This window comes from Myotis lucifugus, unplaced genomic scaffold, assembly GCF_000147115.1.
Source record: "Myotis lucifugus unplaced genomic scaffold, Myoluc2.0 scaffold_171, whole genome shotgun sequence".
Lineage (NCBI taxonomy): Eukaryota > Metazoa > Chordata > Mammalia > Chiroptera > Vespertilionidae > Myotis > Myotis lucifugus.
The window spans coordinates 2,799,725-2,824,753 of NW_005871219.1; the positions used below are offsets into that span (position 1 = coordinate 2,799,725).

The 25,029-nt window shown below is 36.3% G+C and overlaps 1 protein-coding gene and 1 pseudogene across 2 annotated transcripts in view; one reads left to right on the forward strand and one right to left on the reverse strand.

Annotated features, from left to right (window-relative positions):
* The window catches only part of TFEC (transcription factor EC), a 77,116-nt gene extending 52,357 nt beyond the window's left edge, over positions 1 to 24,759 (reverse strand). For both annotated transcript variants that reach the window (XM_023760065.1, XM_006096227.3), the window contains exon 1: positions 24,700 to 24,759. The gene's annotated coding sequence lies outside the window, so the exon portion shown is untranslated. The remainder of the gene's footprint in view (positions 1 to 24,699) is intronic.
* LOC102424110 lies at positions 9,373 to 10,640 on the forward strand (annotated as a pseudogene).
* Positions 24,760 to 25,029: the final 270 nt, after the last annotated feature.

Genomic DNA, 25,029 nt, shown 5'->3' on the forward strand with positions numbered 1-25,029 from the left:
TTCACGGAGCCTGGGAGGAGATGAAACACCTTCAGGGTACTAGTCTTTTAAAACTCAATACTAAAAAGTGATGACAAACATCATATAAGAAATTAGCTCAGTAACAAGACTCTTTATCACCATTAATTTACTAGTCAAACAAATTAATCAAGCAAACATGGGCACCTACCTAGTAAGCATGTATAGCTATCTGCAAGGACAGAAAGAAATATATTCAGCCAGAAATACATTTCTTGTAAATATTTTACCAGGTGATAGTGAATAAAAACATACTCATTGTCACCAAACACACACACACACACACACACACACACACACACACACACACACAAGGAAGACATCCCCATTCACTGTGACAGTATTTAATTTTGTTAATTTTGTACTAAAGCTTGAATTTAATAAATGAAGTAAAAGCTTTGACTTCACAAGTGAGTAATAGGTAACTATTAATTATGTTCCAAGTATCAGAGCTTTATAAGAGGAAATCTATTTTGGGGGGCTTATGAATCTACTACCTCCTAGGTATCTACTTATAAAAGCTATATGACATTTGTTAAGGTTCTGTAGTAAAGATTAATAACTCATTTCTTCAACTCTCACTTTCTTCACAGTAGTCTTTGGATATTTATATACCCATAAATCTCATCTTGACTAAAACTAAAATTATAAAGTCGAGCTTGTCTGATTGAGATATAACAACTGAACAAAGTACGGCCCAGTTCATCAAAAGTTTTACTTAGCTTCTGAGTAAATGTCAGCATATTTCAGTTGAGTATTATATAATCCAAAACTATTTGAAAGATACTAATATAAAATATGATTCTAATATATTCCTTCAGTCCCAGTCATTTGAATGTGGATAATTCCAACAGTGTGTCTCTGAGGACACACTTAAAAGACTTTAGGAGGCATGAATGTTACTGATCAGAGTTTTCCTAATTCAATAGTGTTCTAGCAGTAAAAATGCTTGCACTCCACAAGCACTCATATTTGCACTAGAAAGTCTAAGCTTCCCTTGTAATCTCTTATAATTAATCCAATTCCATCTACTGTATTGTTTTGTTTATGTTAGTATCTCAGTAAAATTACCATTTTATACCTCTAAAAGAATTAGATAAAGCAGCAGTAACTGTGGTTTATTTAGTCTAATCTGTTTTGGAAGAGCATGTATATTTGGAGTTTTTGAACCATAGACATCAATCAAGAATCACATCGAGACTGACCAGCTCATGTTGGCCTCAAAATAATACAAGAGCCATGCACATACTAATGTCAACTGGCAACATCATCAATAACCAGAATAAGTTAATATGAAACATACAAAAATCTTAAGCCACGATGCTTTAAAATATATTGACATTGTATTCACAGATTTAGCATTCATTAATTCTATAAATATTTTTGAGTGCCTACCACACATTAGGTTTTATGTTACTGTTTAAACTTTGGGAATAAAATTATGAACACAACAGACATAATCCAGTCTTCAAAGAGTTCACAATCTATTAGGAGATAGAGATAATTAAACATATAATTATAACACAATGTAATAAACCCGATGACATCAAAAGTTCTCACAAAATCAAGCAGAAAGACCTAGATAAAAATGGGAACAAATCATTCAAATAATAGTCATTTTCTGCAAAAAAGTCAGTCTCTGTTACTAATTTTACTAGTTCATTTGCTTAACAAATATATGCATGTCTCTATTTGCTAGCCACTTGGGTTGGTAATTATGGTGAGCAAAGTCAAGCATGGTGAGCAAAATCTCTCTCCTCACATAGCTCATGGAGAGGTGAAAGAGACAGATTTTTAATCAAACAATCACTCAAATGACTGTAAATGTTCAAGTGCTACACATGATAGGAAGTATGAGCATGTAGAGAAAGATTAGACAGAAGTCAGGGGTAAGTTTCCTGAGGAAGGAACGATAGGGCTGAATCTGGAGTATGACAGGAAGCAACAAGAGGGAGAGTATAGAAAAGCATTCCAGGGAAGTGGAGCAGCGTGTGCAAAACCCTGGTGGGAGGAAGCAAGATGAGAAAAACGCACTGAAAGGAAATAATGGGACTAGAGCAGAGAGATTATGATGTGCTAGGAAGTGGGTAAGCCAGTAGGACAAGACTATAAAATTCTTTAAGTACAGAAAGGTAACTTATTTTTCTTTATCATAAGGAAGGGGTCATAGTAGTTTGGTTGGGTGAATGTTAGGGGTGTAAAATGATAAAGTCCAGGAAAGAAACAAGAGCTGCTTGTCCTAGGTCCATGTGATCAGGGTAAAGTGGTCACATGGAAACAAGTAGCTGGTTTCCACGGATGTTAGAAATTGATTAAGAAATGATACCTGAGTTTTTTGGCTTAAGTTGCTGAATGGATAGTTTTGCCCATGTAGAAGACTGGGACTTAGGGATAGAATCATAAGTTTGATTTTGAATACATTGAGTTTGTGATGTTTCAAAGGTGGTCAGCTGGGTCTGGAAATCAGAAGTAAGGTATGGGCTATGGATGCAATTTATGTAACATCTATACTTAGGTGATAACTGATGAGATGATAATTAGAGGATGTACAAAATTGTAAGAGGAGAGGCCTGGAACAAAGCAGGGGAGACTCCCAAGTTCTAATTACATTAAGGAAAATCTATTGTGATTCTAAACTCTATTTTCCCCTAGGTTCCATTGACTAGTTTCACACATTTTGCAAAATGCTTATTTGAAGTTTGTGTGTGTTACATTGTCAGGTAAATACTAGAAGGGGTCATTGGGGTGAAAAAGGAGGACATCTGTAATACTTTCAGCAATGAAGGTAAATTTAAAAAAAGAATAGTCTACTAAATAAGACATTTCACTGTCTAAAAAAGTTAAGTACGTATGAAAAGTTTAATTTCACAGAACAGTTTTCTATATGCATTGCTGTAAATTTATACTGAAAAGCCCAGTAAGTGTGTGCATTTACCAGTCACCTCCAGTAAATAAATGCACAGGGCTGGGGCATGGTTCAGTGCATGTGGGAACATTGGGGGCGGGGGCGGTTAAAACTGCTGCAGAGGAATCTCAGAGAGAAGGGGGAGGGAAGAGATGAACCAAAGAACATATATGCATATATGTGTAACCCATGGACACAGAATAGTGTGGTAGGCCTAGAGGGGGCGGGTGCCAGGTGGACGGGACCAATGGGGCAGGAGGGGATGTCAGTAATACTTTCAACAATAAAGATAAATTTAAAAAAAAATCTGCTGCAGAAAGTCACACCTCTGGACAACAGAACCAGTTTCCACAGGTGATGTGGTGTGATCACGTACTAATCATTTGCTGAACATTGTTTACCAATGGTCACTCTTGGATTTAAATATGTAGAATATGTAGATTGTAGTTGTAGGTATCTAATATTTATGTCGGGGGAATTACTACAATGTTTTTTCCAACATATGGCCTATTCACTAAAATTTGTTAAAATAGCAATGAATTAATAACAAAAAGTAACTAGTTAATTTCATTATAAACAAATCTTGGCATATTAAAATTAACAGGGTGTTAATTTTCACATGTGACATATGGACCAGAAATTTTGTCTGTTAAATTCAAAGTCTATTAAATCAAGGTCCAAAAAATTGAGGGTTAATGTATGTAGAAAGGACTATGCTATATGCTTTGCATATATTTTTTTCATTTAATCTTATAATATCATAAATAAAAGACTCAAGTGGGTCATCACAACTAGATTTTTAACTAGTGAAATATATAATTGCTTATTTTCCAAAAATATTATGTATTAAAATTTTAATTTTAATACATAATATTTTTAAATAAATTTTCTTGATAATATATAAAGAACTAATGAGATGAAGATATGTCCTTTCCAGCCCTAGCTGGTGTTGCTCAGTGGATAGAGCATTGGCCTGCGGACAGAGGCGTCCGAGGTTCAATTCCAGTCAAGGGCATGTACCTTGGTTGCTGGCTCCTCCCTGGCTTGGGCCCTGGTCAGGTCATGTGCAGGAGGCAACCAATCGATGTGTTTCTCTCACATCGATATTTCTCTCTGTCTTTCCCTCTCTCTTCCATTCTCTCTGAAAATCAATGAAAATATATCCACAGGTGAGGATTAAAAAAAAAAAAGACATGTCCTTTCCAAGTCAGTAAACCAATTCTATGATGGAAAAAATGTATTGTTCCATTATTTAAGAATAAATTATCCAGGTATAACATTATATTTTGTGTTATTAGTCATATTTGCATTTGGTGCTAATAGCTACATTTAAATAAGTTAATACTACCATTTATATGCTTTTTTAGAAGTTTCTCATACAACTCAATTGTTTCCTATAAGTATGGAAATGCACAAGTTAATTACTTAAGCTAGATTCAGTAAAATTTCTTAAATTTCTTTTCATGAAGATGTTTAGCTGACTGAAATAATGTTTAAGCATTAATATTTATTCTGACTATTTTTATAAAACAAAAGACATTTTGCTTCAGAAATCAACAATTACATTTAAATGATGCTTTATACTTTACAGTTACTTTCAACTTAAAACAGCTCTCATGAAATGCTTGAATGTATTATTTTTTCATCCTCGGTATAGTAACCTTTTGATATTATTTTCATTATGAAGTTGTGAATGTTCTTTCAAGGATGCAGAGAATAAAGGAGAAACAAGACAGAATTTTTTAAAAGGTCATAAATCAAATATCTTGGAAAGTCATCAACTGCATTTTTTTTTTAATTCACATGTTCTAAAATAGAACCAAAGCCACTCATAAGGACAAGTGGGATAAAAATCAAACCTCCCTACAATTCTTGCCATCTCTTGTATCATCCTGTTACTAATACATTGTATTTTTCCTTTTTAATTATATCTTAAGGGTTAGATTTGGCAAAATATCAATAGATTATAAACATATACAGACTTTATAAAAGAAAGTGGGCAATTAATGTGGTTAAATTTATATTGAAATTCATACACAACTTTGTAAAAATAAAAGAATTATAAATGTTTATTTCTCAAAAATTTTCTAAACACTTCAAATGGCTTTATACTATCTTAGACTTGAAAACTTTTAAAATATTTTATCTACTTTATGAGTTGATATATGATCATCAATTAATGAAGTCATTTTTATCATAATAAAATGTCATCATTAGAACTGCAGAATTCCAGTCTAACCATTTTCTAAAGAATATGATTGGGGGTATTTTAGGTAGTTAAATATTAAAATGATCTAGCAGAAAATGAGACATTGAAATTATTCATTTTGATTGACAAACTAAGGAAAATGGCTTTGTTACATAAGTACATGTCTATCAATCAATTTTTGTAGATATTACTTTCATTTCTCAGTAGGAAAATGTAAAATTTATATTCTCTTTGTTTTACTTAACTAGTAAATATGATGATTTTTGGGTCTCTATGTTCTAAATGTATCTGTTATTACATTATCTCCATTAATCAAATTCTTCAAGTGATTGTGCGTTCTTGTAGGAAAGGCCTTCAGTTATATCATTGTTGTAGTTTTACCTTACCCTTGTCACTGAAGAGCAATGCTCTTTTATAATAAAAAAAACATACATCTGCTTTAATTTTTTTATCATTACAGAAAGTACATTGCCATGAAACATTAATTCATCAAGAAGACTGATCACAGGACCTCATGGACTAGTTGAAAGCTCAGAATGCAAAATCATAGTAGCCACAATCACAGGTTGAATCAAACATCCCAGTGATTTGAGTAAGGACTTTTATCTTCATTTTATGGATGAAGAAACTGAAGCGCAAACAGATTGTCTGACTTCCTCACAATTGTACTGGCAAAAAGTGAACTCAACTTCTTGTCCTTTGATTACAAATAGGTTCAACTGCAAGTTATTTATCATTAGTTCACAAGAAAAATAAAACTTAACTCCATCCCCCACTATTTGAAAAAAAAATGTTCTATATTCAAATACAAATATGAACCAACCACCTGTACTCCCTGGTGGAAAAACCTTGGAGTTGCCTCCCACTTTTAATGTAGTTTTACTTGATTCACTTATGATTTTTTTTGTTTTATTTTGTGTTTTATTTCATCTGTCTGGTAACCATCAGATGCTGCAAGATCTGAGATCTCCCTATAGTATGGGACATAGCTACAATCAAAATCTAACATCAGAAAATATTAACTCTAGATTCGTCTTTCTTTAAGGTGCTTGTTCCACTTTAGTCTCTAGATGTATGTATTAAATGTGCACTGAAGAGTCCTAGCCCCTTTTCCCAGCGGAAATTTTAGTTTCCTTATACCATTGCTGTTGCCTTTGTGTTTCTTTCCTAAGAATCTCTAACTCCTTTTCACAAGAGAGAAAGGGTGGATGGGGAAGGAGGTGAAGGGAGAAAGTATTATTTTCAGCTTGGCTTGTTCTATATAAATATCATGTCTATTGTATTTAGTATTTTTTAACTTCTCGCTCTCAGGGATACATTTAAGAAATGAACAAATGCCTATAAAAAGGTAGCAAGAATTGGAATAACAAAATGTTATTAATAAGAACTTTCTCTTGTGCCAATTACTTTTGAGAAATAAAAAAAAATCAACATGGTAGGTAATAGTGTAGCTTTGGAATATGTGGAAAGTATTTTACTGTAACTTCAGAGGTGAAAATCCAGGATTCTATTTTCCATACAATTTTAGCAGACTAACAAATTAAAATAAGACTTTTTTATTGAAAACTAAAAGGAGAAAACAAAAATGTATTATAACATATTTTAGTCTGTTAAACTTTTATCAATTATTTACAGTTATTCTGTGGTAGTTAAAATAATGCCTTCCTCAACAAAGATGTCTGCACAGTAATACTCCCACCTGTGGCTATGTGAGCTTACATTATAAAAGGGGCTCTGTGAGTGTGATGAAATTGAGGAGTTTTAGATGGAGAGATGATTTTGTATTATCTGGATGGGCCCAATGTAACATCTGGGAGGGCCCTCATTAGAGGGAGACCAGAGGGTCAGAATTGAGCAGGAGGAGACGTGGTTCTGGAAGCAGATGCCACAGTGACAAACAGGGAGCCAAGGAACTGGGCGGCCTCTAAAGCTGGAAAAGGCGAGGAAAAGGTTCTCTCCCAGAACCTCCAGAAAGAAACTCAGCCCTGGTGCTACTTTGATTTTGGCTCCGTGAAAAACATTGCAGAGTCCTGCCTCTAAATAAGGTAACGTGCGTCATTTTAAGTCTGAGGTTGTGGAATTTTATTGCAGCAGCAATAGAAAACTAGTATGTATGTACTCCTTTTTAATTTGATTCCAAGTTCTATTTTCTCATTCTTGTAGCACTAAGAATTTTGTTGATGGCTTTTAAGAAACACCCTGCACGGAAAGCATGGCAGTATGAGATTTCCCTATCATAGCTGCAGAAAATCCTACCAGGTCAGTTCTCTAAATCTAACACCTTTAACTTCTCAAGGCTGTTAGAATAGTCCAGTAAAAGAAGTTATAAAGGCGAAATGTCCTTCTTCCCTTCCTTTCTACCTTCCTTTGTTCTTTTCTTTCTCTTTTTCCGTCTTCCTTCCTTCCTTCCTTCCTTCCTTCCTTCCTTCCTTCCTTCCTTCCTTTCTCTTTCTTCCTTCCTTCCTTCCTTCCTTCCTTCCTTCCTTCCTTCCTTCCTTCCTTCCTTCCTTCCTTCCTTGTTTTCTCTTTCTTTCTTTCTTTCTTTCTTTCTTCTTTCTTCCTCTTCTTTCTTTCTTTCTTTCTTTCTTTCTTTCTTTCTTTCTTTCTTTCTTTCTCTTTTAGTATAATCTCAAGAAAGTATAGGTGAGGACAGATGAAAATGAAAAACTAGACAGAAGTCAGCTCATAAAGAGGAATAAATATCACCCTAAGCTTATAGTCCTGATGTACCATAAAATGCTTTTAGCAAGATGGTAACATGATCAACTAGTATTTCAGAAATATCTTTCAGGCAACAATATGGAGACTGAATTATGGAAAAACCAGACTGGGTGCAAAAAGTATATTTAGGAGTTTTCATTAATATTTCAGGAGAGAAGAATAAAGGTTCCAAGTAAAGTCAATAGTATTTAATATTGAAAAGATAAGTCAAATATTACCCCTGATATAGAGGAATTATATATATATATATATATATATGACTTCTGATTCATTTATACATATAGTGAAGAGGAAGAAAGGGTCACATAAGAAGCTGAAGTATGAAAGGGGAACTGGTGAAGAAGATAGCAGTTACCAAAATAAGGAATTGAGGCAAAGTTTTAATGAAAAGATTATATAATTTCAATGAAATCTGAGTGTCTCCCAGGACAGAGATCTGGTAAACAGTTAAATGTGTGGATTTAGAAATACAGATTTGGTTGCCAGCTTAGAAGAAGTCGTTGAATCAGAGTTTTAGATCAAGCTACACAGGATGAAGGATTAAAATTAAAAGGATAAAATAGGAAGTAAAGACCTCTGAGAAACACCAACATGTAATACACAGGAAAGACTAAAGGAATCTCAAAAAAAATATTTTAAAAATTAGTACAGAGTGACATGACAAAGACAAAATAAGAAAGAAAGAAGTGGTTAGAAAGTCCAACGCTACAGGGATGCGGGAAGAGGAAGAGCAGAAAACATTGCTGACAGACTGGGGAATAACTGGGTCACTAGTGTTCCTCGGAGAATGATCTCAGAGGATGGTGAGAATTGCAGTCAGCCTGCAGGGACAGGAGGGGCATTGGGAATTGTAAATAAGAAGACGGCGGGTGGGGGGGTGGGTAGGGGAGCTCAGCACTTGCACGTTTTCTTCTCTCTCCACACTCTCTCAGAGGAAGCATCTGTTCTCATGATTTCAAACACCTCCTACATGCCTGACTCCCAAATCTGCATTTCTGTTCAGATGGCCCATGAGGATGGACCCTGGAATACAGTGGCTTGAGAAGTGAATTGGAGGTGTTGCAAGACTCCTCACTAGGCACCTTCTCTCTTCTTTTCACTGTGGCTGATATCATCTATTCCCACAGCTTAAATACAATTTACACACTAACAGAACGTAAATCCTAAATTTTCTTTCTTTGCAGGTTCAGCTTTGTATATATTAGAGGGAGAGGAAGACACACACACACACACACACGGAAAGAGAGAGAGAGAAAGGGAGAGAGAGAGAGAGAGACAGAGATAGAAAGATTACTCACAAATATCTTGAAATTTAAAAATTATATGCCCAAATACTCACTATTCCCTCAAAACCTGTTTCTCCCCAGTCTTCAGTTAATGGCATCATTATTCATCCAATTTCTCAACTCAGAAATTGGATAGTCTTCCTTGTATCTTTTATTTTCCTCACCCACACATATTATCCGGCCTGTCCATGCTAGCTCTCAAAAGTATGGCAAATGGAGTGTGGCCTTCCCCTCTCCCCGCCATGGCGTGTGCCCATCCACTGATATCTGTGTACTCTGAAAAGGGGGAAACATCTGGCAAAAAATGTCACTTTGCCTGCCGTGTTCAAGGCTCCCATTCGACCAGATGTTGAGAACTTTCTTCACACCAACTTGCCAAAAACAATAGACCAGCCCTATGCTGTCAGTGAATTGGCAGGGCATCGAACCAGTGCTGAGTCCTGGGGTCCTGGCAGAGCTGTGGCTCAAATTCCCAGAGTCTGAGGTGGTGGAACTCATCGTTCTGACCAGGGTGCTTTTGGAAATATGTGTCGTGGGGGCCACATGTTTGCACCAACCAAAACCTGGCGCTCTTGGCACCGCAGAGTAAACACAACACAGAGACGATATGCCATCTGCTCTGCCCTTGCTGCCTCAGCCTTCCCAGCACTGGTCATGTCTAAAGGTCACCGCATTGAGGAAGTTCCTGAACTTCCTTTGGTGGTTGACGATATAGTAGAAGGCTACAAGAAAACCAAGGAGGCTGTTTTGCTTCTTAAGAAACTTAAGGCCTGAAATGATACAAAAAAGATCTATGACTCTTAGTGAATGAGAGCTGGCAAGGACAAAATGAGAAACTGTGGTCATATCCAGCGCAGGGGACCTTGCATCATCTATAATGAGGATAACAGTGCCATCAAAGCCTTCAGAAACATCCCTGGAATTACTCTGCTTAATGTCAGCAAACTGAACATTTTGAAACTTGCACCTGGAGGGCATGTGGGCCGTTTCTGCATTTGGACTGAAAGTGCTTTCCGCAAGTTAGATGAGCTGTTGGCACTTGGCGTGGAGCTGCCTCCATCAAGAGTAACTACAGCCTTCCCATGCTCAAGATGCTCAGTACAGACCTGAGCAGAATCTTGAAAAGCCCAGAGATCCAAAGAGCCCTCCGAGCACCACGCAAGAAGATTCACCACAGGGTCCTGAAGAAGAATCCACTGAAAAGCCTGAGGATCATGTTGAAGCTAAACCCGTATGAAAAGACCATGCGCCGGAACACCATTCTTCGCCAGGCCAAGAACCACAAGCTGTGGGTGGATGAGCAGCAGCAGCACTGGAAGCCAATCAGATGAGAAGGGTTTCCAGGCCAGAAGCCTGTGGTCGGGGAGAAAGGAGAGAAGGCTGTTGGCATTAAGAAGCAGAAGCCTTTGGTGGGAAAAAGGCTGCAGCCACCAAGAGATCAGCAGCTGAGAAGAAGCCCGCAGAATAGATAGCCACCACAGAAAAGAAGCCTGTGGCATAAACTTAAATTTGTTTCTTCCATAAAGGTCAAATCACTGTGGACAGACAATTTTGAATAAAAGTATGATCAAAGGCAATGAGAAAAAAGAAGTATCGCAAATGAATTTACCCTTATTGTTATTATCAGAGCTCTAGTCCAAACCACCATCATCCCTAACTATAAGTCCTCCACTGCTGATCTTCCAGCACCCTCCATTGCTGTCCTCAACTGTTCTTATTTTAGATTATTTTATTTTAAAATACAAAAAAAACAAAAACATTTTGTCTTTTGGTTTTAATATCCATTTATGTGTTTTTTATTTATTTATCTTTATTATTGTTCCCTTTTTCCCCATGACCCCCATTCTCCCTACTCCTGTCCCCTCCCTAGGCCTTCACCCCACTATTGTCTGTATCCCCGGGTTATGTATATATGCATATAAGTTTTTTGGTTGATCTCTTCCCACCTCTTCTCCCCACCCCCTTCCCTCTAAAGATCCTCTATCCATTCTATGCTTCCATGTCTCTGGTCTATTTTGTTTGTCACTTTATTTTGTTCATTAGATTCAATATATGAGTGAGATCATGTGAGATTTGTCTTTCTCTGACCGGCTTATTTCACTTAACATAATACTTTCCAGGTCCTTCCGTGCTGTCTCAAAGGTAAGAGATCCTTCTTAATAAATCAACAAACAATGAGTGCTGGTGAGGCTGTAGAGAAAGGGAACCCAGGTGCACTGGTGCAGCCACTGTGGAAAACAGTGTTAAGTTTCCTCAGAAAACTAAAAATGGAACTGCCATTTCACTCAGTAATCCCACTTCTAGGAATATATCCTAAGAATCCAGAAACACCATCAGAAAGAATGTATGCACCCCTATGTTCATAGCAGAGCAATTTACAATAGCTAAGATCTGGAAACAGCCCAAGTGCCCATCAGCAGATGAGTGGATAAAAACGGGGTGGGTATATTTACACCATGGAATATTATGCAACTGTAAAAAAAAAAAAGGAATCTCAATTCTTCTTCATATATCTTCAGAATCGACTTTTAGAATCATAAAATGTCTTCTCTTCCCTCCTGCTTAAAATCTTTCAATTGCTTCTCATTTCATCTAGAATAAAATCCAGTTTGCTTGTTATGGCCTACAAGTTGGATCGGTGATTCCCTGCCTATCCAACTTCATCTCATATCACTCTCCCTTGTGCTCACTTGGTCTAGCCACAGTGGACTTTTATTTTTAGTTAATGTAATAAAATGAACACTACACTCCCCCCACCCCATTTATCCTCCAGACACACCTTTTTCTTCCATGCCTGAAACTTGCACCTGGAGGGTTCTTTGAAAGACTGACTTCTAATCTCTCAAGACTTGATTATAAAGTCTCCTGACTACTTTGTTTAAATGGATCCTTTCCTAATATTTTCCATTTCTCAATCCTTTGCGGTGTTCACATTGTTCTAATTATTCATATGTGATTATTTGTTACCTATGTTACCAACTACATTCTAAGCTTGTTTAGGACAAAGAAATTGTCTCTTTCACTTATAATTAGACATCCTTTATTGTTCACAGCACCTAGTATATGACATGTTCTAAATAAATATTTTTGAAACAAACAAATGAGTGAATGAGAAAAAACAACAACAATGGTGATTACAACACATTGGATGCTTACTTTATGACAAGAACTATTCTAAGCATTTTACATGTATTAATTTTTTAATTGTCTCAACAATCCTATGGAGTAAGAACTATTCTCATTCTAATTTCAATGATGAAAACACTGAAGCAAAGAGAAGGTAAGTAATATGTCAAAGGACACATAGCTAGTAGTGCCAAGATTTGAACCTAGGAAGTGTACTTCCAGAGTTTATACTCTTAATCAGCTTTAAAATTTTTGGAATGCTTGACCATAAAATGAGAAGTCTTGGGGGACTTAAGTTATCATAGATAGCTCTGGGGTCAATACATGGGGAGTGTTGTTTTGTTTTGTTGTGTGTGTGTGTGCGTGTGTGTGTGTAGAGAGAGACTTCATGTTTACATGTACAGGGTAACATTTAATTGAAGAGAGGTAGTAGATACAAGCAAGAAAGAATGACTGATTAAGTAGGTGACTGAAAAATAGGTGTTGAATGGATCTAAAGCAGAGGACCTAGTTTTGACAAAAGCATCTTCTTTCTACGAAACGGGAAAAGAAAGAATGTGTTTTAATAAAGATATTTTTTGATTTCTGAGGAGGGAGTTGAAAATATTTTCTTTCTAAATTAGATTTTCTCAGTAAACTTATAGGCAAATTCATCTGCTGAGGGTGTGGACAGAGGTGATGAGATATAAAGTTGGATGAGAGACATAAAGTGTACAAAACCTACTAAATGGAATAGAAGAGAAGAGGAAGGTCCCACTAACACTGAAGATCACTAATTTGTAAAGTCCTCAATCTGCATATTGTCCTGGACCGTTTTCTTTGGCAGCTGCCTGGAGGCTGAGCTAAGAGGCCGCGCTGAACAAGGATTATCAGGTATGACAGACAACAATGGGGCAAGAAGGGACTCTGCTTGTGAGAACTTCCTGGAATGAGTGGGGCAAAGGCTGGATGTGAAAGGGAACAAAGACCAAAAGGTGAGAAAATTGAATAGTCAGTGGATTAACAGACTCAGTCATGTCAAAGAGAAAGTATAAATAGTGAGAGAGCAAGGGAACTGGAAGGCTGAGAGCTGTGGTCCCAGCCCAGAACATTGGATCCTCTGAAGGCTCCTGTCCATGGGAAACAAGGTGCTTCACAGCCTCTCCCCATTGACTTTCTTTTTAAAATCTATTTTTATTGATTTCAAAGAGGAAGGGAGAAAGAGATAGAAACATCAATGATGAGAGAGAATCATTGATTGGCTGCCTCCTGCACGCCCCCACTGGGGACGGAGTCTGCAACCCGGGCATGTACCCTTGGCCAGAATTGAACCTGGGACCCTTCAGTCCATAGGCTGATGCTCTATCCACTGAGCCAAACAAGCTAGGGCCCCATTGACTTTTATAACATTTTTATTCTTCCTTTCAATTGCTCACATACCTTCCTCCTTAGGAAACCATTCAAAATTGTCATAAATATTCATGCTTGTTAATACTGATCACTTTCTTGGTAGTGGCAAAAATTCTGCCATAAAAGGTTTATTGGTAACGTGTACTTGTCTATTAAACAGGCTTCCCCTTCTCCATGGCAAATTAGCTCCTAAATTGCAGCTTCAAACATGGTTGTAATCCCTTTCCTTACTGTTCATAGAATATTTTACAATGACAAAATGGTGGTCATTTTCTTAACTTGAAATATGATGCTTTCATGGGACTTAAAGACAGTGATGCATGGCATAAATCATTTGATTTTTAAACACTTCCACCATTTTCATTATTTTCACCATCAGAGTCACAGTTGGTGTGTCTTCTCTGTCATTGAAACTGAATTTTTAAATATGCGGCCACAAAATTATAGGGAAGGCAAACAACTGGCATGGAACCCAAAGGCAATAATCAATAAAGTGAATAAGACTTACAGTAAAATGTGTTTTTATACAACATTTTACAATTTACACAGCACTTTCTTATGCATGGATCCCTTTTATGATCTCATATATCTCATATTTGATCCCTTATGATTGTGATCCCCTATTTAACACTTTTTACTGAGGAGATAACTAAAGTTATTAGAGTATCACAAAGTTAAAAATCAACTCATCCATGTCTGCTTATCTCTGTTTTGGTGTTCTCTTTAAAGTGAAAACTATGTTGCCCTAGCTGGTTTGGCTCAGTGGATAGAGTGTCAGCCTTTGGACTGAAGGGTCCTGGGTTTGATTCTGGTAAAGGGCACATACTGGGATTGTAGGCTTGATCCCCAGTAGGGGGCGTACAGAAAGAAGCCAATCAATGATTCTCATCATTGATGTTTCTATCTTTCTCCCCCTCTCCTTTCCTCTCTGAAATCAATAAAATATATTTTTTAAAGTAAAAACTATGTTAATAATCAGAGTGATAAAAATGGCATACATTGCTGGTGAGTATAGAAATTTTGCTTAGTGTCAGGCACAGAACTTGGAGCACTACCCAGTCTTGCCTCACGTAACCCTCACAACAGTGACGTGAGCAGCATTGTTCTCTATGCTCTACACTTCAGAAAGTGAAGATAATGCATAGGTTAAAGAGCTCTAAAGCAAAACAAGGCTTCAAATCTTCACTGGTCTCACGACTGAGATTTTGTTTTTCATCAGAATAATTATTAAAATGAAGCTGTTTCCATTTCAAATTAAAAAATGTCTTTAAATGATAATACCGAATGCTGAACAGGGAACAATGTAACAGGCAGCAGCATGAGTTGTTGCCAGAGAGGTAAATTTGTACATTTTCATAGCCAAAGGAAATGATCCTTAAGGTGTAAAACATTTGAAGCATCAAGATGATCGTTGAAACATTACTAGTAATGATTCTAACATGTAGTGAACATATAAAATTTTAAATGTGTATACCCTGATGGACTCTCTCTAGCATTCTTTAAACTATGACATGTAATTTGCTTCTTTTACTCAGGTCCAAGGGCTTATTGCTTAAAACAATCATAAAATTACAAAAAAGCAAAAACTTTGAAAGCAAGGCTAAAGTAAGCTTTCTTTCCTGCTATTAATCAAAAATTTTTTAAAAAATAGAATGATACATCAAGTGATTCTAACACAAAAGAAACTATGACTTCTAAGCAAGCTATTTTGAGAACAGTGCCATCCTGTTATTCATTACCGATACTCTGGCCCTAACTTCCATCTAATCTTACCATTGAACTTATTTAATAAAAGTACACAGAGTAGCATCTAAGTCCTGCACATGTACAAGACATTTTCATGGAAAAAGTTAGAATTTTAGGAGTGTTGGAAAGCAGCACATGAAAGTCTTTCAAACAATAACAGGATATTTCAAATGATCAATGTAAATGGACTAGGATACTCAACCACTTAGGCCACACCTTATAACACTGTGCTTACAGCAGATAACAAGCCTATTATATTCTCCCCATAAATGTGTGAATACATCATTCTCCACATATTTATAGTGGTGTGTTTGTCTTGCCCAAACTTGGAAGCTTGTTTCAAAGTAAATTTCCTAGGGGAACATACGCATGGATACATACATGGGCTTGATTTTTAAAAGCAGCTCAAATAATAATGGCAACTAGATTCTCTTACCTCCTCAAAGGTTTTGTTTGCTGTTTTTGTGGTGTTTTCCTTCTCTCAAAGTCTTCTTCTAAGAAGAACTATGATTAGTGGCAAGGTCAACTTTTTCTTACCACAATTGGTGACTGGATTGGTAACCTGATTGCTGAGAAGTCATTTGCTGTCATATGTCTAGCGTCAACCCTTCAGAAGAGGAAGAGGATATGATGCCTTGTTAGTGCTTGCCCAAGTTAGGGTAGAGTTTCAATGTAATTGAACTCTATCTGTGCACAGGGAAATGTGTGATTATTTTCCAGCCTATAAATATACTGCCAGCCCTAGCAAGTGGAAAGACATCTCACTCTAGAAAGACAAATGCTGCAATGTGTCACTTTCAAACTTCTCTCACTGGTCCCAGGAAAATAGGTACAGATTTCAAATAAAGTTATTTAAAGTAAATTCTGGTGTACAGACACCCACGTCCTCCGAAGATAATTTTCCAGATAGATTGTCTCCAGTCAATCTGACCACTTTCACCTGACAGGCAAGCCAGTCAAACAAGCAGTCACAGTGGGCCAAGAATCTGTCAAAATGGTTTGCTTAACTGGTGATTACTTTTTGACTGACTTGAGCAGTCGAGTTCATCAAAACAGTCAAACCAATCTTCGCTCTTCCTGTTTTAGTAGGTATGCCCTGTTTATGTATTTGAAAGGAGTTTTATTAAGTGGCATTGTTTAAAAGAAACAAGTCTAAAAAGTTGTGAGCAAATCGTTTGATAATTAGGGCTCTCTTCAGAGTTGGTCCTCAGCTTCAACACTGGGCAGAAAGGTTCACTGGACCTGCCTGAGAAGTACAGAGGGAGGCGAGGGGGAGGGGCAGGCTAGAGCAAAGCACCATGGGAGCAGGAAGGACCCATATGCCCAGTTCCTAGCATTTCTCGGTTAGAGGACTGAGACATGTGTCCTGATAAGCGAATCGGCTAGTTATACTTTTTAAAATTAAATTAAAGCTCTTAGAAAGAACCTAATGTAGAGTTTGGCGACATAGATGTCACTGTTGATAATGCTTTTCTGTTCTTACTGTGAATAGCCTTTTTTGTCAGAAGAAAGATAAGCTTTAAGAATCCCCTTACTAGCTTTAAGAATCCCCTTACTTGATTTAAAAATGAGGGTGAGGGCGATTTAATTTCTCAGCTTGCACAAATGACAAGCTTGAATTGCAATTTGATGTCTCAAAAGCATTGTTAGAGCACCAATTGAAATAGCAGGTTTGGGAATTAGCCCACATGGCTTCAAACTTGAGCTCCTCACTGACAATCTATGTTCCTGTGAGTCGAATATTTCCCTCTCAAAATGTAAATGCCCTCACCTGTACAGTGAGTGCAATAATACCACTCAATTCCTAGGACTGCCTGATGACTAAATGACTTCACGTGAGCACAGCACTTTTAATCAGGTAGGGTAAGGAGGACTTGCTGTAGGAGGCATCTGACCACAGGAAGAGAGTCCAGCTCAAGTTCACTATAACTGTGAGAGCATCTTGTTCAAATGAAGTATTTTTATAAAGAACTAAACTTCTTTTATAGCAGCATCTTATGTTTGTTTGGTCTTGCTGCAATTAATAGTGTCATCATTTAATATCTTTATTATTTATAATAACACTAAGAAGCATGTGGCTAGTTTCTAGGTCCCCATCTATGCAGACATTGAGCTAGGTGTTTCACCTTCACTGTCACATTTAATAACCATATACTAGTAACCCAACAAGGTATATCAGGTTTATATGAAGAAACTGAGTTTCAATCACATTACATGAGCGATCTGGGATTAAACAAGCGGTTATGGCAGAGCTTGCTTTAAAACCCATGTTCATTCTAATTTACCATGTTTCTAAGAGCCTATATTGTAATAAATTAATAATATATTTCTGGTTCTTCAAGGAAAGAAGAGTAGTTGATATTACAGTCTTGTGACTTCCTGAACAGAACTTGTCTATCGGATCTCTGAAGGTGTTACAAATAAATCAGAGAAGCCAAAATGATTGAACACTGATCTATCATATTCAGAGCCCATGTTCTTTCCACTATCTATATCGCCACTTTGTGTTCGAAAAGAATAAAGCAAAATGTATGAAATATAAAACTCACATATCTCAAAGGGTGTTGGTGGAGCTGGACAAGATTTCAAAGACTGGTTAATTCAGCAAATACAAAGGAGAATGTCTTGTTAACTTGTTAACTGTTTTTATTGATTTGAGAGGAAGGTAAAGGAGAGGGGTAGAGAGATAGAAACATCAACTCAGGAGAAAATCAGGTATCTGCTGCCTCCTGCATGTACCCCACAGTGAATTGAACCCACAACCCTGGCAGGTACCCTGACCCTGAATCGAACCGTGACCTCTCTCGGTTCCTAGATTGACACTCAACCACTGAACCACACGAGCCGGGCAAATGTCTTGTTAGTTGAAGATGGCTGTAGCATCAATTAATAGCCTTCAAACTAAGCAACTGTGGTAACATCAAAACCTTCCACACTATTTCTTGGCTGATTTTTCAGTCATTGGTAGAGGTTGTAATGTGATGATAATGTACAAAAACCCTAAAAACTCTGAAGAAACTTGAATGAATGATAACGGGGAAGAGCCCGAGCTTCCAGCTAAAACTCAACATAGGAGAGTATACTCCAATTTACAGGATTAGCATCTCAGGAGACTTGCCCTAGGTTGGTTCATCTCTCTGTGATGCCTTATCCTCCAGATGGAAATAAAAACAGTGAACTCTCTTAAATGTGCCCTACGGTCTGATTAAAGATTGAAAAGGTCTCTAAAAATCTACAGCACTCCCAGGAAAAAATGCTAACTATCATTATCATTATTACACCAAATGCCATAATTTGGTCTCCTCAGATTCCCTTTTTATGTAGATTCCATCAAACTCTGACTTTTGACTTTTTGCCTGTCTGACCAAATCTCCAATGACAAAGCAAAGGGAAATGTTGAGGCAATTAGTGGGAAATGGAAGCAATTAATTCCCTTTTTTAGTGGAGACCTGGCCTCTGTGAACCAGTTTAACCAAAAATAATCAATGACCTTTCTCTGACCAAAGTGAAGCAAATCTACTTGATATTTGTCACGAGTTATCCTTCTACTGCTTCAACATTAATGAGTGTCTTCACTCTGCCCCTTTCTTTTATGAATTGGAGCCATCTATTCTGGTCCCTTGTTACCTCTGCAACTGCTATTTTTGCAAATGTAACACAGTCAAAGACCTCATTATCCATACATAAGCCCAGGAACCATTTTTAGCATCGCAGCACTTTCTGATTTTCCCTAACCCTTCTCTCTTGAACTGTTTTCCTTCTGCGGCATAAAGATCGGCTCGGGTTCAAAATGAATGAAAAAGAACAACAAAGATGAAGTTTAAATTTAAAAGTGGGAGGAAAAATGATTGCATAATTTACCTATGTTTAAGCACCACACAGACCTAGATCCAGGTCCCTGCTCCATCACTTCCTCACTGGTCACCTTGGGGAAGTTAAGTATCCTTCCGAAACCTCACCTTTCTGAACAATAAAGATAACAGCTTTTGCCTCAAGGGTATTGTCAGACTCAAAAGAGGTGATACATGTAAAGCCTTTTAGTACCTGACTAGAGCCCAATCAATGTTAGCTATTATCAACTGGTGGAGAACAGAGAAAAGATTTCAGGTAATATAGCTGATACTGATACTGATTAAAACTCTTCTAAGATGACTGCTACTCAAGCAAGTTAGCATTTACTGACTCCAATGTATCCCAGGAGAGGACTTAATATTTTCGTGTATACATTTATTTTGTAAATTATTTCCTACTAGTGTATTTTGAAGTATATTTGCTTGCTATTTTGTTGTTGCTGTCTGTTTTGTATTTAGAAAACTACAGCGAGTTTTGTCATGCATTTCACTGAGTGTGTCCAAAAGGACTGAATATAAGTGAATTTAGATACTACTTAATATAACCAGTGTTTCATGTTGTAACAAATTAATTGGCAATACATTTTTAGAAAATATGGAAGAGCAGAGGGGACCTATAAAGAAAAATAAAACAAAAAACAAATTAAAGGTTACTTCCCAAATTCATTTTATACTTAATTTTGCTCTGAGAACTCTGGGCTAAGGTAACATCCTTCGAGGTTGTTTTCAGGAGAGGGTATTATGGGAAGAAAGGCCAGATATATTAAATAGTAGTTTATGGTTATCTTTCATGCTCTGAAAATCTATCTGAAATGTGAGATCCTGGATCCCATAGGAAGAAGGAGAGAGGTCCTACCTTTAGGCACTGAGCTGTATTTCCAGTCTTAGAGCTCCCATATTCAATATAAGTTTGGTATCCCAGGAATAAATGCAGCACTGCTCTTCGGGCACAGCAGACCTAACTTTAACACGACTAGACTCTTTCTTCACACTCAGTCCAGATCCCAGTCTTTTGCTCTCCACACAGGATGCTAGATATTAATTTAACTGAAAATATTCAGCAAACACACACACACACACACACACACACACACACACACACACGAGAGAGAGAGAGAGAGAGAGAGAGAGAGAGAGAGAGAGAGACATACTCAAAGTCACATGGCAAATTAGCAAGCTAAAAATGCTGAACTGACTTCCTATTTCACAGTGTGTTCTATCAGGACTAAGCCAAGCAATCACAAAGAAATGACTAAATCACTTGCAAATATTTGCTTGTTCCACTGCTTTGGGAGTCGTCCATGTTCCATTTAAGTACTTCTTTCTAGAGTGAAAAATGACATAGTCCATCACCTTTGATTTTCTTATGAAATAGGTTCTATCATATTTTTAGCCAAATACTTGTCTTCTGTTCTTGCCAGGGGGACAACCGCTTTGCAAAGTACTATCCAGAGACACATGCTTGTCCTTGCTCTCTTACAGTAGGTACACTCTATAAACAAAATCAAAAATTAAGGACTCTAGTGTGTGTTCCAAATGGACAGAGATATCCCACTGAAACACAGTCAGACCAAGCTACTCCCCTTGTGAAGATCCCAAGCTCTAATCAAAGACCAGTGAATGTGCCGCTTTTTACAACTCCATGCTAGTTTTGCTTTGATGTCTTTCTCTTGTCCTTTTCTTGCCTAGAAAATAGCTAATTATTTTTCAATATCTACTTAAACCATCATATTTTGATGGTTGCAAAACTCCAGACTAATAGCAAATTCACATACACTTTTTGTAGCACTTTCCAGTATGATTAATTGGTGAAATGCAGTTGCTCCTTGGCAGGTCATATATCTTACATAGCGTATCCTCAGAATCTAGTGTAGTACATGGTACATGCCTCTACTTATACCTTAAACTTAAGTACACTTATATAGATATTAACTAAGTGATTGCTCAAGACAAAATCACACATTTTCTACATTCTCCAGAGGATGAGGTTATCAGTCATCTCATTTGGGCAGACTCCGCCCCTGACTTGTTTCTACACTTACATGTCCACAAGAAGCATTCAAAAAGCTAATAAAAAATTGTTTTTTTATTTGCAATAAAAACTATTGATGTTTTAAAATTTGAGAGCAGAGAAAAAGTAGAGAAGGTTGATATGATTATGCAAAGAACATATAATAGTAGGTATAGTACTGATGGAATGATAAAAGTATCCATCATTCGAAAAGTGCCTTTCACATGTGAAGGGCAATAATAAGCTACAGAAAAGGAAAAGTGATTAAGTGGAGAGAAACATTTGAGAGTATAACTAAAGGATGATGCCTCTTAGACTACGATTAATTAAGAAACCTAAAAGTTTACCAGAATTTAAAGTCTGATGTTAAAAAAAAATGCTGCTTACAAAACTGTTACAGACCTCAGATTGTTCAGTAGGATCAAATCCATTTGAATTTGTACAGGATCAAAAGAAGCAAAGAGTGTAAACATCTTAGCTGCTGAAAAATTCCCTAAAGACACTTGATGAGATCATTACCTACCAGATTTTCAACGTAGTCGGCACTGGTCTAAATTTGGGGGAGTGGGAAAAGATGTTGGAGAGAATGAGTTTTGGCAAGAGGGAGAAAAGGATATAGCAAAATATATATGAAAGTTCTGGCTCAAATTTTTATCTGGATGGAAATATATCTAAGGGAAGCTGAATATGTTTCAGAACTTAATTTGTTCATGTGCATATGAACTTCTGTATTGGAAACATGTTCACACAGTAAGAAATAAGAAAGGAACTAAGAGCGGAATGAAAGGATCTCTGGCCAGTGGAAGAAGCTAGAGAGTGAACCACACTCTGTTCTAGTACGCAGGCTGAGGAGGAGTGTTTCAGGAGAGGCAAGAGAAGATTTGAAACATTCTCACATGGTGTGAATATGAAGGAGGCATGGGAATCCTTATTAAAACTCAATCTCTATTTCCTAGACTCTTTGCTTCTTTTATTTGAAATTGTTGTGTAAGAATTTTAAATTCTACTTTTGAATTCCACCTATTCTTTCATAACTGAAGAGAGAAAAAAGAAAAGTGACAATCATTAGCCCCAACCTCTCTCTGTATCCTGAGAGCAATTACAAAATCAGAAAGAAGGGCTTTCTCTCCTTGACCAATCTATTCTTAAAACAGGTCACCTGAGGAAATTCCACAAACTACCTTACTATTTAGCTTTTCAATAATGATTCCTCCAGTTTTCCTAATGTTTAACATAAACTACCTGTAATACATTCTCACACTATTCTATTTTTGTTGATACAGTTATCTAGGCTTTCTATGCTCCAAAAATAAAATTTAACAGAATCACAAAATTATCTGTCATCCTCTAGGTCTCACAGGCAAAGTAATATTTGCCAGATGTTGATATATTGCCAAACACCTCCACGCCACCCACAGATTCTGTAACTGGCTGGTAATTCACAACTCTATAAAATAAGAAATACTTCTGTACATTAGTTTCTTGTTATTCATTTTTTCTTCAAGACTACTGTTAAGCTCTTCCCTGGTAGGTTATGTTTTTGAGGACACGTGTGATTCTTTCAGCTTTGCTCACACATCCGCTCTATGCCTCACAGATCCTTCTTTCTGACCTTAATAAATATAATCAGTAAAACCTGCACAGGAACTATATTTTGCATTATACATTTGTTTTGTTTTGCCAAATAGGAAAAAAAAATTGTGATCTGCTATTTGTAAACATTAACTTTCTGGATCTGTTTTCACTCCATTGCTTAATCTATTTTTTCTTTTTACTATAAAATTAATTAAATTTACCTCCATAAAGAATCTGGCATGTCTAGCTGATTTCATATAATTTTATTTGTAAGTTGACTTATAAAGAATTGAATGATTGCATTTCCACATGTATCATATATTCATTATTTTATCAATAGCTATCATTCCCTTTGAAACATATTTCATTAGTTTGTTTGGAATTACTGGATAAGATTTTTTTTCCGTTTTTCCTTCCCTTATTTCCTCTGTATAGCTACTTAAACCACTGTTTTCAAATTTATTTTCTATGTCCACTGTGTTAATTATCATAATTTCAAAAAATTTTACTTATACGGGAAGTGTGCATCATATTTAAAGGCCTCATAATTTGTCTTTCTAGAACTTATAACAAACACTTGTGCCACAATCATTAAAATTAAGCTGGCTTTTAAGAAACATTTTTCAGCTTATTTCATTTTTGACATCAGATCCAAGTTTCAGTTCAACAAAATTTACTCATACATACTTCTTTGGAATGGAACTGGAAATTAAAAATGATTATAATAATAATTAAAACCAAAGAAATAGAAAACATGAAAAGTATATATATATCCCATTTGCTTTGTAGCTAAAAAAATATATTTTTTAATTCTGAGGATGGATATCACAAAGTTTGGCTTTAAGATAGCTTCCACCAAAATAATAAAAGATTTAGTACTAATTCAAAAGCTATTCAAAAGTATAAAACTATGTTCAGATTCATCTAAAATAGAAGTGAAGCAGGACTGACTGAATAATCTTGATAATGAACTCCATATTCTGTTTCACTTTGCTTTGTTGATACAGTCTGAGCAGGGAAGAATTGTGAAGTTTCTTTCAGTCTCTTTAAGTTTAAATAAAGTTTCTAGTAAGCAACTTACTAATATGTTACCTGAAATGAATTAAAGATTACCTCAGGTTTATTTTTCTCAAAATGTCTATTTCCAATAAAACATTTTAAGACAATATTAAAAGTATGAAATTATTTTTCATATAAACAAATATATATAAAATATATGTGCAGATAGGTATGTGTATATATTCAAATATATAACTTTCAAGTCTCCACTCCAAGTTTCATTATTATAATAGAAACTATTACTGTAAACAATTATTGCTTTGGAATTCTTGACATCTCCTACACAAACTTTCTGGATCCAAATCTTCATTATAAACCCAAAAGAACATTTAACCCCAGGAAAATACCATATGCTAAAGTACTATCTGGTGTTATTTCTGCTATGAGCAGTAATATTTTCCTACATTTAAAAGCCAATGAAATATATATTGTTAAAATATAAACAGAAATTATCATTTACTCATAAAATAATATATAAGATGCCATAAAATGTTAAATTATGTTCCAACTTAGTAAATAATTGAGATTATCAAACTGGAAGAAGAAATTGTTTTGGTTATCATGAACTAAAACAGTGATTTCTCCATCTTGTTAACATAAGACATTGAGTTTCAGGTATATTTTACCCAAATTACAGCAAGCTACAGTTGACTACTCTAATATCCTGATGCCTACTGATCATGCAAAATGAAACCACAATTATAAACAAGCCACACATATCAAAGTAAAATAGATATTGATTAGACTCCTTTTCAACATTTGTTTAAAGTACAGAAGATTAACTTGCTAGTTTAGTTACCTACCAGCAATGATTGGATTCTATCACTGTTATCACTTCTACAAACAGCACCAAAGTATAACCCCTCTTCCCATAACATAAGCACCATGCCAAAGAGACAACCACAGTAAAAGAACTGATCATGAATAATTTGGAGTGGTTGAAATCCGGTTAGTGGAGGAAAGAGAAAAGAGAAGTGGCTCATTAGGGCATTTCCTGAACCTTGGTTGGGATTTCAGTTAAGGAAGAAGAAATGACACAGCAGTTTCAAGTAAGGGAAGTTCCTTTCTTTATCTAAAGTATGCTACCAAGTTGAGAAACAGCACTCCAACAAAACTACTCTAGCACAGTGCAG